General features: G+C 46.7%; 1 protein-coding gene across 10 annotated transcripts in view; it reads left to right on the forward strand.

Moving 5' to 3' along the window:
• The window catches only part of DAB1 (DAB adaptor protein 1), an 815,805-nt gene that overhangs the window by 242,134 nt on the left and 560,790 nt on the right, over positions 1-12,881 (forward strand). For all 10 annotated transcript variants that reach the window (XM_040360839.1, XM_040360848.1, XM_040360844.1 and 7 more), the window contains exon 2: positions 3,278-3,329. The gene's annotated coding sequence lies outside the window, so the exon portion shown is untranslated. The remainder of the gene's footprint in view (positions 1-3,277; positions 3,330-12,881) is intronic.

The raw sequence follows: 12,881 nt of genomic DNA on the forward strand, positions 1-12,881 counted from the left end.
TTATATTCACTTTTCCTTTCCACATTTTTTTTTTTTTTTTGCCATTTTCAGCTTTTTCTCTGGAGGAAAACCTTTGATTGACGCTGCTGTGTTAGATTTTTTTTTTCCTTGCCGAGCTGACAGACGCCAGATATCGAATAACACAACTTTGCTTAGCAGTATCAACACATCAGCAGAGCGATAAGAAGATTCCCCTTGTCCCTTAATTCTGAAAGAGCCAATAGTATTGATTCGTTCCAAGTGTCAGAACACAACGCAGCTTGTGTCCTGGAGACAGGAGATGTCATTCGGCTTCTACTGAGGAACCAAGAAGACTTCACATTACAACAAAAAAACACGGCAACTGCATGCGCTGCAATGATTTTAGTACAGTGGAACCTCTGTTTACGAGCAACGCGGTTAACGAGCGTTTTGAAAGACGAGCAACTTGTTTTTTTTTTAAAATCCTGACTTGGTTTGCGAGTGTTGTCTTGCAAAACAAGCAGAATTCAAGCTAATGGGGTGTGCAGTACCGCATTTGGCCAGATGTGCGGTGGGGCGCCGGTGACACTCAGAACGGTTCAGAGCCGTTCTGAAATACTCTGAAATACTCAGTTCCCGAGTGTTTCCGAGCCTTTCCAGGGGTTTCTGAGATCAGTCGAGCTGTCCCCGAGTATTTCCGAGGCACTCCGCCGCCACCCCCCCCCCCCCACCTCTGGCCATTGCATGCCATAGAAGTCAATGCGGAACAAATTATCTTCATTTCCATTGACTTCTATGGGGAAACTCGCTTTGATATGCAAGTGCTTTGGATTACAAGCATTCTCCAGGAACGGATTATACTCATAATCCAAGGTTCCACTGTACAGTAAAACCTTGGTTTGAGAGCGTTTTGTAAGACAAGCAAAATGTTTTATTACATTTTGCCTTGCTATACAAGCGATGTCTTGATATAAGAGTAGCGTCATGTCACAACTGAGTATAAAAAAGAAGAGAGGAGCCTCTAAGGCCCCTTTCACACTGGGCGCTGGAGGTGCGTTGGCGGTATAGCGGCGCTATTCTTAGCGTTGTTATTCAGCCGCTAGCGGTGTGGTTTTAACCCCTGCTAGCGGCCTAGAAAGGGTTAAAACCGCCCGCAAACCGCTGCTATAGCCATGCTGTCCCATTGATTTCAATGGGCAGGAGCGGTAAACACACTTCTCCTTCACCGCTCCAAAGATGCGGCTTGCAGGACTTTTGGAGCGGTCCTGTTAGCGCACCGCTTCAGTGTGAAAGCCCCTTGGGCATTCACACTGAAGCCTGCAGGGCGTGATTTTTTCAGGCGTTATTTAGGCACTATTTTTAGCCCTAAAATGCCTGAAAAACTCCTTGGTGTGAAAGGGGCCTAAGTGTAGCGATATGGTTACATTTAATGAAGGTACAACATTTAGCAACTTATTGCTACACTTAGAGGCGCCTCTCTTCTCTTTTATACCCTGTAAAAAAAAAAAATGCTTTGATATACAAGTGCTTTTGGATTACAAGCATGTTTCTGGAACGAGCAATTTTTCGGATGGCCGCTAGATGGCGCTTCCATTGCGGCCGGCATAGATTATGTAAATGAGGGGATACGCCGATTCACGAACGTACGCCAGGCCTACGCCGTCGAATTACGTAGTTTCCGTGAGGGATAGGCCACCTAAAGTTATTCCACCTATGAGGTGGAATAACAATGTTAAGTATGACCGCCGTTCCCGCCGCGAGGTTCAAATTTTTTACGTCGTTTGCGCAAGTCGTCCGCGAATCGGGGAGTTATGTCGTTTACGTCCACTTCGAATCAATAGGCCCGTACGGCGTACTTAGTCGCAATGCGCCTTGGAAAATGTAGTCGCCCGGCGCATGCGCAGTGTGAAAAAACGTCAAAAAACGTGAGGTCAAGCCTCATTTCCATACAACACGCCCCCCTCCAAGTCATTTGAATTAGGCGCCCTTACGCCCGCTCGTTTGAGGCTACGCCGCCGTAGATTAGCAGGTAAGTGGTTTGAAAATCACTACTAGCCTAGTTAATTTACGGCGGTGTAGCCTAAACAGGCTAGGCCGTCCTTAAGTTAGGCCAATGTGTGTGAATCTACCCCAAAGAATATGTCCTAAACCTCTACGGTTTAGGAGATATTCCCCTCGCAATGCGCCGCTGATTGCAGCGGCGCATGCGCAGGGGGGATTCCTCGGCTGAAGGGCCGGCCACGTCGACCCATGCCGGAAAGGAAATCTCCCGCGCGCATGCGTCATCGCCGCTCCAGCCAATCACAGCACTGGAGCGGCGATACCCGGAAGACACGCTCGGCTCGGCTCGCCGTGGACCAGGTAAGTTCCCTACCTCGTTCCGAGGTAAGTACTTCATAATGAGCTAATATGCGGTGCATACTAGCTCATTATGGCTTTTGCCTTGCAGGTGTAAAAAAAATAAAAATGTATATGCGGGTTTACAACCGCTTTAACCTCTTGCCAAAAAAAAAAAATTAATCCCTGATGCCTGTAACATGGCCTCAAGCTCTGGGCAGACTATTGGAAAAAGCAGTGGGGCAATTATATGAACAAGCGGTGGGAATTCTAAGCAATCCCATCAGCAAACTAAGGATTAATATGGTTGCAAAAAATTATTTTTATGTTTTATTATTATTATTATTATTATTATTTTTTTTAAAGATTATTTTTTTTTTTTTTATTTTTTTATTTTTTTATTATTGTAGCTGGCTGCAGACTGAAATGCAGAATGGCTTGTGTCATATTTTCATATGAATGATGTCAATGGTTTAACAAGCAGATGATACGTCTGTAGACGCACATAGCGCAGGGAAATAATAACGATACATCAATTCCATACAGACTGAGCGTTTTACATAAGACCTCGTTATATATTATATATGATCCAGACAACGTCCTCCGTATACACCGAGGAGCAATGAGGATTGTGCAAACACCATCGCTGCCAGATCCTTTAAATCACACCCAATGAATGGAATCGCTGTCGGGAGATGGGAGTTCGGATTCTCCCACGTTACATAGGCGCTGCGGCGCTGATCTCAGGAGCCAATCGGCCTGAAAACACACAAAACACGAGCGGTTCAAGTGATTTCTAGCAACAAAAAAAAAAGAACATTTGTTTGAAAAATAAAAAAAATTACTCTGGCTGATTGTAAATACAACTGGTGGAAAGTTTCTCTGTTTGGTCAGCGATTGTGAAAAAATATATAAAAAAAAGAAATAAAAAAATTAGCAACTTTATTCTAATTTGTTCATAATTGTCTTTTCATTACAGGTGATGTCCCTTTTAGAATACTCACCACAAGCAGTTTTTTGCAAAGACTAAGGTAGGCTATTTATTTATTTATTTTTTTATATATATAAGTATATATTTTTTTTCTTTTTAGATTTTTATATATATATATAAATAATAAAAAAATAGATAAATTGTATATGTTTTGTACTTGTATATGTTGGTTCTATGAGCGCATCAAGGCCTTCTGGTAATGACTGCGCTCCCAATAAGCATTTTAATAAATAAATAAATAATAAATAAATAGAAAATATATATATAAATAAATAAAAATCTAAAAAGAAAAAAATATATACTTTTATTTATTTTTATATATATATATATATATATATATATATATATATATATATATATATATATATATATATATATATATATATATATATATATATATATTTTTTTTTTTAGATTTTTATTATTTTATATATTTATTTCTCCTCTCTCTCTCTCTCTCTCTCTCTCTCTGAGAGATGAATAAATATCTCTCTGATGTAAGGGGGACTCTGATGGGGACCCTGATGTAAGGGGGACTCTGATGGGGACCCTGATGTAAGGGGGACTCTGATGGGGACCCTGATGTAAGAGGGACTCTGATGGGGACCCTGATGTAAGAGGGACTCTGATGGGGACCCTGATGTAAGGGGGACTCTGATGGGGACCCTGATGTAAGAGGGACTCTGATGGGGACCCTAATGTAAGGAGGGACTGTAATGGGGACCCTGATGTAAGGGGGACTCTAATGGGGACCCTGATGTAAGGGGGACTCTGATGGGGACCCTGATGTAAGAGGGACTCTGATGGGGACCCTAATGTAAGGAGGGACTGTAATGGGGACTCTGGTCGTGATATAAGGGGGGAGAGACTAATAGGGATTGTAATTTAAAAAAGTACTCTGATAGGGATTCTGAAGTAAAGGGGACCCTGATGTACAGTAAAGGTGGCTCCAGTGGGGACCTTGATGTAAGGGGGGAACCTAATAGGGATTGTAATGTAAAGGGGGACTCTGATGGGGATTCTGAAGTAAATGGGACCCTGATGTAAGGGGGGCTCCAATGGGGACCTTGGTGTATAGGGGGAATCTAATAGGGACTGTAATGTAAAGGGGATTTTTATGGGGATTTGTAAGTAAAGGGGGACCCTGGTGTAAAAGAGAATGAGATAATCTAATGGGGAACTTGATGTAAGGGGGGGGGGAATCTAATAGGGACTGTAACTTAAAGGGGACTCTGATGGGGATCCTGAAGTAAATGGGAACCTTATGTAAGGGGGGCTCCAATGGGGACCTTGATGTAAGGGGGGAATCAAATTCGGATTGTAATTTAAAGGGGACTCTAATGGGGATATGGAAGTAAAGGGGACCCTGATGTAAAAGAGAATCTAATAGGGTCCCTGATGTAAGGGGGGCTCCAACGGGGACCTTGATGTAAGGGGAGAATCTATAGGAATTGTAATTTAAAGGGGTCCTTGATGTAAAGGAGGCTACAATGAGGACATTGATGTAAAGGGGAATCTAATAGGGATTGTAAATTAAAGGGGTGTCTGATGGGGATCCTAAAGTAAAGGGACCCTGATGTACAAGAGAATCTAATGGGGACCTTGATGTAAGGGGGGAATATAATACAGATTCTAATATAATGGAACTCTGATGTAGGAAGTGATTCAGATGTAAGAAGAAACTTAGATGGGGACCCTGATCTTGATATAAGGGGGGAATCTAATAGGGATTGTAATTTAAAGGGGACACTGATGGGGATTCTGTTGTAAAGGGGACCCTTATATAGGGAGGATCCAATTGGGACCTTCATGTAAGGGGAAACTAATAGGGATTGTAATGTAAAGGGGACACTTATATAGGGGGGATCCAGTGGGGACCTTCATGTAAGGGGGAACTAATAGGGATTCTAATGTAAAGGGGACCCTTATATAGGGGGGATCCAATGGGGACCTTCATGTAAGGGGGAACTAATAGGGATTGTAATGTAAAGGGGACCCTTATATAGGGGGGATCCAGTGGGGACCTTCATGTAAGGGGGAACTAATAGGGATTCTAATGTAAAGGGGACCCTTATGTAAGGGGGAATCCAATGGGGACCTTCATGTAAGGGGGAACTAATAGGGATTGTAATGTAAAGGGGACGCTTATGGGGATTTGGAAGTAAAGGGGACCCTGGTGTAAAAGAGAATGAGAGAATTTAATGGGGACTGTGATGTAAGGGGGGGGGGGGTGCTTCAATGGGGAACTTGATATAAGGGGGGGGGGTGCTTCAATGGGGAACTTGATGTAAGGGGGGAATCTAATAGGGACTGTAACTTAAAGGGGACTCTGATGGGGATTCTGAAGTAAATGGGACCCTTATGTAAGGGGGGGCTCCAATGGGGACCTTTATGTAAGGGGAGAATTGAAATTTAAAGGGGACTCTAATGGGGATTTGGAAGTAAAGAGGACCCAGATGTAAAAGAGAATATAATAGGGACCCTGATGTAAGGGGGGGCTCCAATGGGGACCTTGATGTAAGGGGGGCTCCAACGGGGACCTTGATGTAAGGGGGACAATCTATAGAAATTGTAATTTAAAGGGGTCCTTGATGTAAGTTTGGCTCTGATGGGGATGTTATACATTGTGGCCATTCTTCTGAAACGTTTAGGCCCCTCCCCCCCGGCATAGACTATAAAAAGTGACTTACACAGATAGCAGAGGAACGAGGGAGCAGACAGAAATCACACTCAGGGCTTTGGACTGAGGCACATGCACCCTATAGCAGGATGTGCTTTGTTCATTTTTACATTTCAGAGGTTTGCAACCACTTCCGGCTTTTTTTTTATTTTTTTTACTCCTCTCCGACTAACGCGCTTCACCAAAATAACGGCAATAACCGTCGCGGGCCTCAGCCGGGTTTGAAGTTTTCTTCACTTTTTAATCGCAGCGGAAATGCAGATAAAACATTCAGCGCTGTCTGTCAAGCGCGGCGTGTCTCGGCGACGGGAACGCAAATGGATTTTGCTGACAGCGATGTTCGCAGCTGTTTAAACGCATGTAATCTTCCCAAAACAGCCGATTGTTTATGGGGCCCGTGGGTTCAATCTTCCGCCTGACTGGAGAGGGGGCCATTAACCGCACAGATTCGCGTTTTAAGGACCTACGCCAGATTTACATAAAGCCTCTCAATGCGAAGAGCCGCGCTGAAGTCGTTTCATATTAAGACTAATTATTTTCTTTTTAATTCTTTTTTATTTCTTTATGCGTAATTGCCATAAGATCGCGAACGAACGAACGAATGTGAAATGCCAGGTATAATCGGCGGTAAGGCCTGCGCCGGCCCCGCCGACACGAGCGTAAATCATCGGAACGGCTCGGAGCCGAGATGGGGAAACGGCCGGCCTGACATCTGAGAGGATGTTCAGCGATCGCCGATTATGGGAGGAGAAGTCTCGAATTGCGCTGGGAGACGTTTTATGGGCACATTTCCGATCGAGCGTTTATTGTTTCCGTGGAAACTCGTTGCCGGTTACTAAAACCGATTTGTATTTTTATCGGCAATAAAAAATTAAGCTGATCTACAGGTGGATATAAAAATGAATGTATTACAGTCAGGGCTTTTTTTTCTCAGAGAAATGCCCCCCTCCCCCAAACCCCTCCCCCCGACCGCCCCCCCTATTCGCTATTGTCTCTGCCAGGGCTTTTTTTCTAAAAAAATAGGTGCAGGAACTCCCTTCTTCCAAGTCACCTCTTGTGTCCACCCCTACCCACCTCCGAGCACCATTCCTTGGTTCCACCCCCTACCCACCTCCGAGCACCATTCCTTGGTTCCACCCCCTACCCACCTCCGAGCACCATTCCTTGGTTCCACCCCCTACCCACCTCCGAGCACCATTCCTTGGTTCCACCCCCTACCCACCTCCGAGCACCATTCCTTGGTTCCACCCCCTACCCACCTCCGAGCACCATTCCTTGGTTCCACCCCCTACCCACCTCCGAGCACCATTCCTTGGTTCCACCCCCTACCCACCTCCGAGCACCATTCCTTGGTTCCATCCCCTACCCACCTCTGAGCACCATTCCTTGGCTCCACCCCCTACCCTCCTTCGAGCACCATTCCTTGGTTCCACCCCCTATCCACCTCCGAGCACCATTCCTTGGTTCCACCCCCGAGCACCATTCCTTGGTTCCACCCCTACCCTCCTTCGAGCACCATTCCTTGGTTCCACCCCCTACCCACCTCTGAGCACCATTCCTTGGCTCCACCCCCTACCCAACTCCGAGCACCATTCCTTGGTTCCACCCCCTACCCATCTCCGAGCACCATTCCTTGGTTCCACCCCCTACCCACCTCCGAGCACCATTCCTTGGTTCCACCCCCTACCCACCTCCGAGCACCATTCCTTGGTTCCACCCCCTACCCACCTCCGAGCACCATTCCTTGGTTCCACCCCCTACCCACCTCCGAGCACCATTCCTTGGTTCCACCCCCTACCCACCTCCGAGCACCATTCCTTGGTTCCATCCCCTACCCACCTCTGAGCACCATTCATTGGCTCCACCCCCTACCCTCCTTCGAGCACCATTCCTTGGTTCCACCCCCTATCCACCTCCGAGCACCATTCCTTGGTTCCACCCCCGAGCACCATTCCTTGGTTCCACCCCTACCCTCCTTCGAGCACCATTCCTTGGTTCCACCCCCTACCCACCTCTGAGCACCATTCCTTGGCTCCACCCCCTACCCAACTCCGAGCACCATTCCTTGGTTCCACCCCCTACCCACCTCTGAGCACCATTCCTTGGCTCCACCCCCTACCCAACTCCGAGCACCATTCCTTGGTTCCACCCCCTACCCATCTCCGAGCACCATTCCTTGGTTCCACCCCCTACCCTCCTCCGAGCACCATTCCTTGGTTCCACCCCCTACCCACCTCCGAGCACCATTCCTTGGTTCCACCCCCTACCCACCTCCGAGCACCATTCCTTGGTTCCACCCCCTACCCACCTCCGAGCACCATTCCTTGGTTCCACCCCCTACCCACCTCCGAGCACCATTCCTTGGTTCCACCCCCTACCCACCTCCGAGCACCATTCCTTGGTTCCATCCCCTACCCACCTCTGAGCACCATTCCTTGGCTCCACCCCCTACCCTCCTTCGAGCACCATTCCTTGGTTCCGCCCCCTATCCACCTCCGAGCACCATTCCTTGGTTCCACCCCCGAGCACCATTCCTTGGTTCCACCCCTACCCTCCTTGCGAGCACCATTCCTTGGTTCCACCCCCTACCCAACTCCGAGCACCATTCCTTGGTTCCACCCCCTACCCACCTCTGAGCACCATTCCTTGGCTCCACCCCCTACCCAACTCCGAGCACCATTCCTTGGTTCCACCCCCTACCCACCTCCGAGCACCATTCCTTGGTTCCACCCCCTACCCACCTCCGAGCATCATTCCTTGGCTCCACCCCCTACCCAACTCCAAGCACCATTCCTTGGTTCCACCCCCTACCCACCTCCGAGCACCATTCCTTGGTTCCACCCCCTACCCACCTCCGAGCACCATTCCTTGGTTCCACCCCCTACCCACCTCCGAGCACCATTCCTTGGCTCCACCCCCTACCCAACTCCAAGCACCATTCCTTGGTTCCACCCCCTACCCACCTCCGAGCACCATTCCTTGGTTCCACCCCCTACCCACCTCCGAGCACCATTCCTTGGCTTCACCCCCTACCCACCTCCGAGCACCATTCCTTGGTTCCACCCCCTACCCACCTCTCAGCAATGGATACAGAACCAAGCATCAATTTATGGTGCTAAGTAATTTGTTAATGATAAGAAGAACAGATCCCTGTAGCCAGCAATAATGGAGCACCCCCAGCAACAATAGACTCTGAACAGCTAGCAACAATATACCCCTCCCTCAACAGTTGCTGTCTCCCAGCAACGATTGTCTCCCAGTAGCATAAGGGCCCCCAAGCAACAATAGAACCCCCCTGAAAAAAGAGATCCCCTCAGGAAACAATAGATCCCCCAGCAGCCAGCATCAACAGGCCCTCCTATACACCCCAGCACTCTTGGCATTACATATTTTCAGAGCTGGAGGTGCCGCAACTGCGTTTCCCCGCATTCCTGCTGAAAAAAAGCCCTGGTCTCTGCCCCCCCATCCACCTCCCAGTACCTCCCCGTGTAAAGAATACAGAACCAAGGATCGATTTATGGTGCCTCGTTTATATGGAGTGTGCTAATGATAACAAGAAAGGCGTACAATAAATCCTCTGACCCCAGCAACCAGAGACCCCCCAGCAACCATAGATCTTCCCCAGCAACCATAGATCTTCTCCAGCAACAATAGATCTTGCCCAGCAGCCATAGATCCTCCAGCAACAATAGATCTTCCCCAGCAACAAAAGAACCACCTACTGTAGTAACAATATACCTCATCAGCAACAATAGAACCCCTTGGCAACATTTGATCCTCCCCAGCAACAATAGACACACCCAGCAACAACAGATCTCCCCAGCAACAATTGACCACCCCAGCAACAATAGAACCCTCTGGCAACAATCGACCCCCCCAGTAACAATAGAGCACCCCAACAGCAAAAGAACCCCCCTCCAGCTACAAAGGATTCTCCCCAGCATCAATAGACCCACCTAGTAACAATTTACCTCATCAGCAACAATAGACCATCCCAGCATCAATAGAGCCCCCCAGCAACAATAGAACCCCCCGGGAATATTAGATCCTCCCCAGCAACAATAGACCCACCTAGCAACAATAGATCTCCCCAGCAACAATTGGCCACCTCAGCAACAATTGACCCACCTATCAACAATAGATCTCCCCAGCAACAATTGCCCCATTTAGCAACAATAGATCTCCCCAGCAATAATTGACCACCCCAGCAACAATGGAGCTCCCCGCCAACAAAATAAGCCCCCGGCGACAATAGAACCCCCTGGGAACATTAGATCCTCCCCAGCAATAATAGACCCATCTAGCAACAATTGACCACCTCAGCAACAATAGACCCACCTAGCAACAATAGATCTCCCCGCCAACAATAGCGCACCCCAACAGCATTGGAACCCCCCAGAAACAAAGGAATCTCCCCAGCAACAATAGACCCACCTGGTAACAATTTACCTCATCAGCAACAATAGACCACCCCAGCAACAATAGAACCCCCTGGCAACATTAGATCCTCCCCAGCAACAATTGAGCCACCTAGCAACAGTAAACAATGGACCACCCTAGCAACAATAGAACCCTCTGGCAACAATAGACCCTCCCCAGCAACAATAGATACTCCAGAAACAATATATCCTCCCCCAGCAACAATATATCCTTTCCAGCAACAATATGTCCTTACCAGAAACAATAGATCCTTACCAACAACAGTGGATCCATCTAGCAACAATAGACCTCCCCAGCGACAATAGAACCCACCTGACAACAATAGATCCTCCCCAGCAACAATAGATCTCCCAGCAACAGAGACCACACCATCAACAATAGTCCCCCCCCCCCCAGTGAAAATAGATGCTGCCCATCAACACTAGATCCCCCAGCAACAATATACCACCCCAGTAACAATAGACAACCCCAAGAACAATAAATACTCACCAGTGATAATAGTTCCTTCCCAGCAACTATAGATCCCTCAGCAATAATAGACAACCCCAAGAACAATAGATCCTCCCCAGTGATAATAGTTCCTTCCCAGCTACTATAGATCCCCCAGCAATAATAGACAACCCCAAGAACAATAGATCCTCCCCAGTGATAATAGTTCCTTCCCAGCTACTATAGATCCCCCAGCAACAATAGACAACCCCAAGAACAATAGATCCTCCCCAGTGATAATAGTTCCTTCCCAGCAACAATAGATCCCCCAGCAATAATAGACAACCCCAAGAACAATAGATCCTCCCCAGTGATGATAGTTCCTTCCCAGCAACTATAGATCCCCCAGTAACAATAGACCAAACCAGCAATAAAAAAACACCCCACCAGGAAGAATAATAAAAACATTTAAAAAAAAGTTTTTACCTTGACATACACTTTTAAAAAAAAAGGTCAGTTTAAAAACCCATAAGACAATAAAAACAATGCGGCGATACGTTACAGTAACTAAGCAACCGCCGAAGCGATGAAACTTTCACCTGTGATTGCTCAAAGCAGAGAAACGGAATTACAAAGTATCCACTAAATTTAAGACAATTATTCCAGACGCAATATAAAGCGGCCATATTTGTCTCCAAGGCAGGTTAATGTGTCACAAGTCTATAAAACGGGGGAATTATCATTGTGATATGATCTGTGCAAATTGTCATCTCTGGCAGTAAAGAATCGCGTTAGGTAAAAACGAAGCCTTCGCCGTTTAATCCGTCATCGTGAAGCGTTTACTTAATGGCGCAACTGCAGCCGAGGATTGAAGGTAGAATGGACATAAAATCGCCAGCGAGGGCACGAAAAAAATGTATTATCTATCGGAGATGTCATTAATGCGGCAAATTGTCACGCTCCCCATCGCCACGGAACTCAGTCACTGAGATGAAATGGATCAAGGCTAATCGTGTTACTACACAGCGCAGAGACCGGGGATCAAACACAGGCAGCTTGCACTAGATAATGGGTTCCATTCAGTCTCAGAATCCAAATATTTCTCATCTGCTGGAATATTAAAGTGGAACTAAAGTTACAAATATAACCCCAAATACAAATATAACCCCAAATACAAATATAACCTATATACAAATATAACCCCGAATACAAATATAACCCCAAAAACAAATATAACCCCAAGTACAAATATAACCCTATATACAAATATAACCCCAAATACAAATATAACCCTATATACAAATATAACCCTATATACAAATATAACCCCAAATACAAATATAACCCTATATACAAATATAACCTATACCCCAAATACAAATATAACTTATACCCTATATACAAATATAATCCTATATACAAATATAACCCCAAATACAATAATAACCTATACAGTATACAAATATAACCCTATATACAAATATTACCCTATACCAGGGCTCAAGTCCTGCGGGAACGCGTGGGAACGGAGTTCCTGCACCTTTTTCACAGCAGGAACTCAGTTCCCTTTGCAGGACTAGAGCAGCCGAGCCGCTCGAGCCAATCCTTCACTAAGCGGCGATGCCCAGCTCGAGTTACTGTCAGGGGCAGGCGAACCTTAGTAATCCTTTATGTTACTGGTCGCTTCCTGTATATGGATTCATCGGGTAGTGTGTGGGTATTCCGTCACTTCCTCGATGCCGCAATGTTTCCTGGGAGCTTTTGTCATTGTTCCCAGGAGACATTGCGGAGGTCTGCCACGAGTTATCGCGGGATTTAAAAATGTCTGCCGGGAGACATTGTGGCATTGCCGGGAGACATTGTGGCATTGCCGGGAGACATTGTGGCAGACAAAATCTCCCAGGAGATATTGCGGCACCACGGAAGTGACGGAATAACCGCACACTACCTGATGAATCCATATACAGGAAGCGGCCAGTAACATAAAGGATTATTAAGGTACAGTGGATCGGAAAAAAAAACATGCGGTTTAGTAATTATGCA

Source organism: Rana temporaria, chromosome 7, assembly GCF_905171775.1.
Source record: "Rana temporaria chromosome 7, aRanTem1.1, whole genome shotgun sequence".
Lineage (NCBI taxonomy): Eukaryota > Metazoa > Chordata > Amphibia > Anura > Ranidae > Rana > Rana temporaria.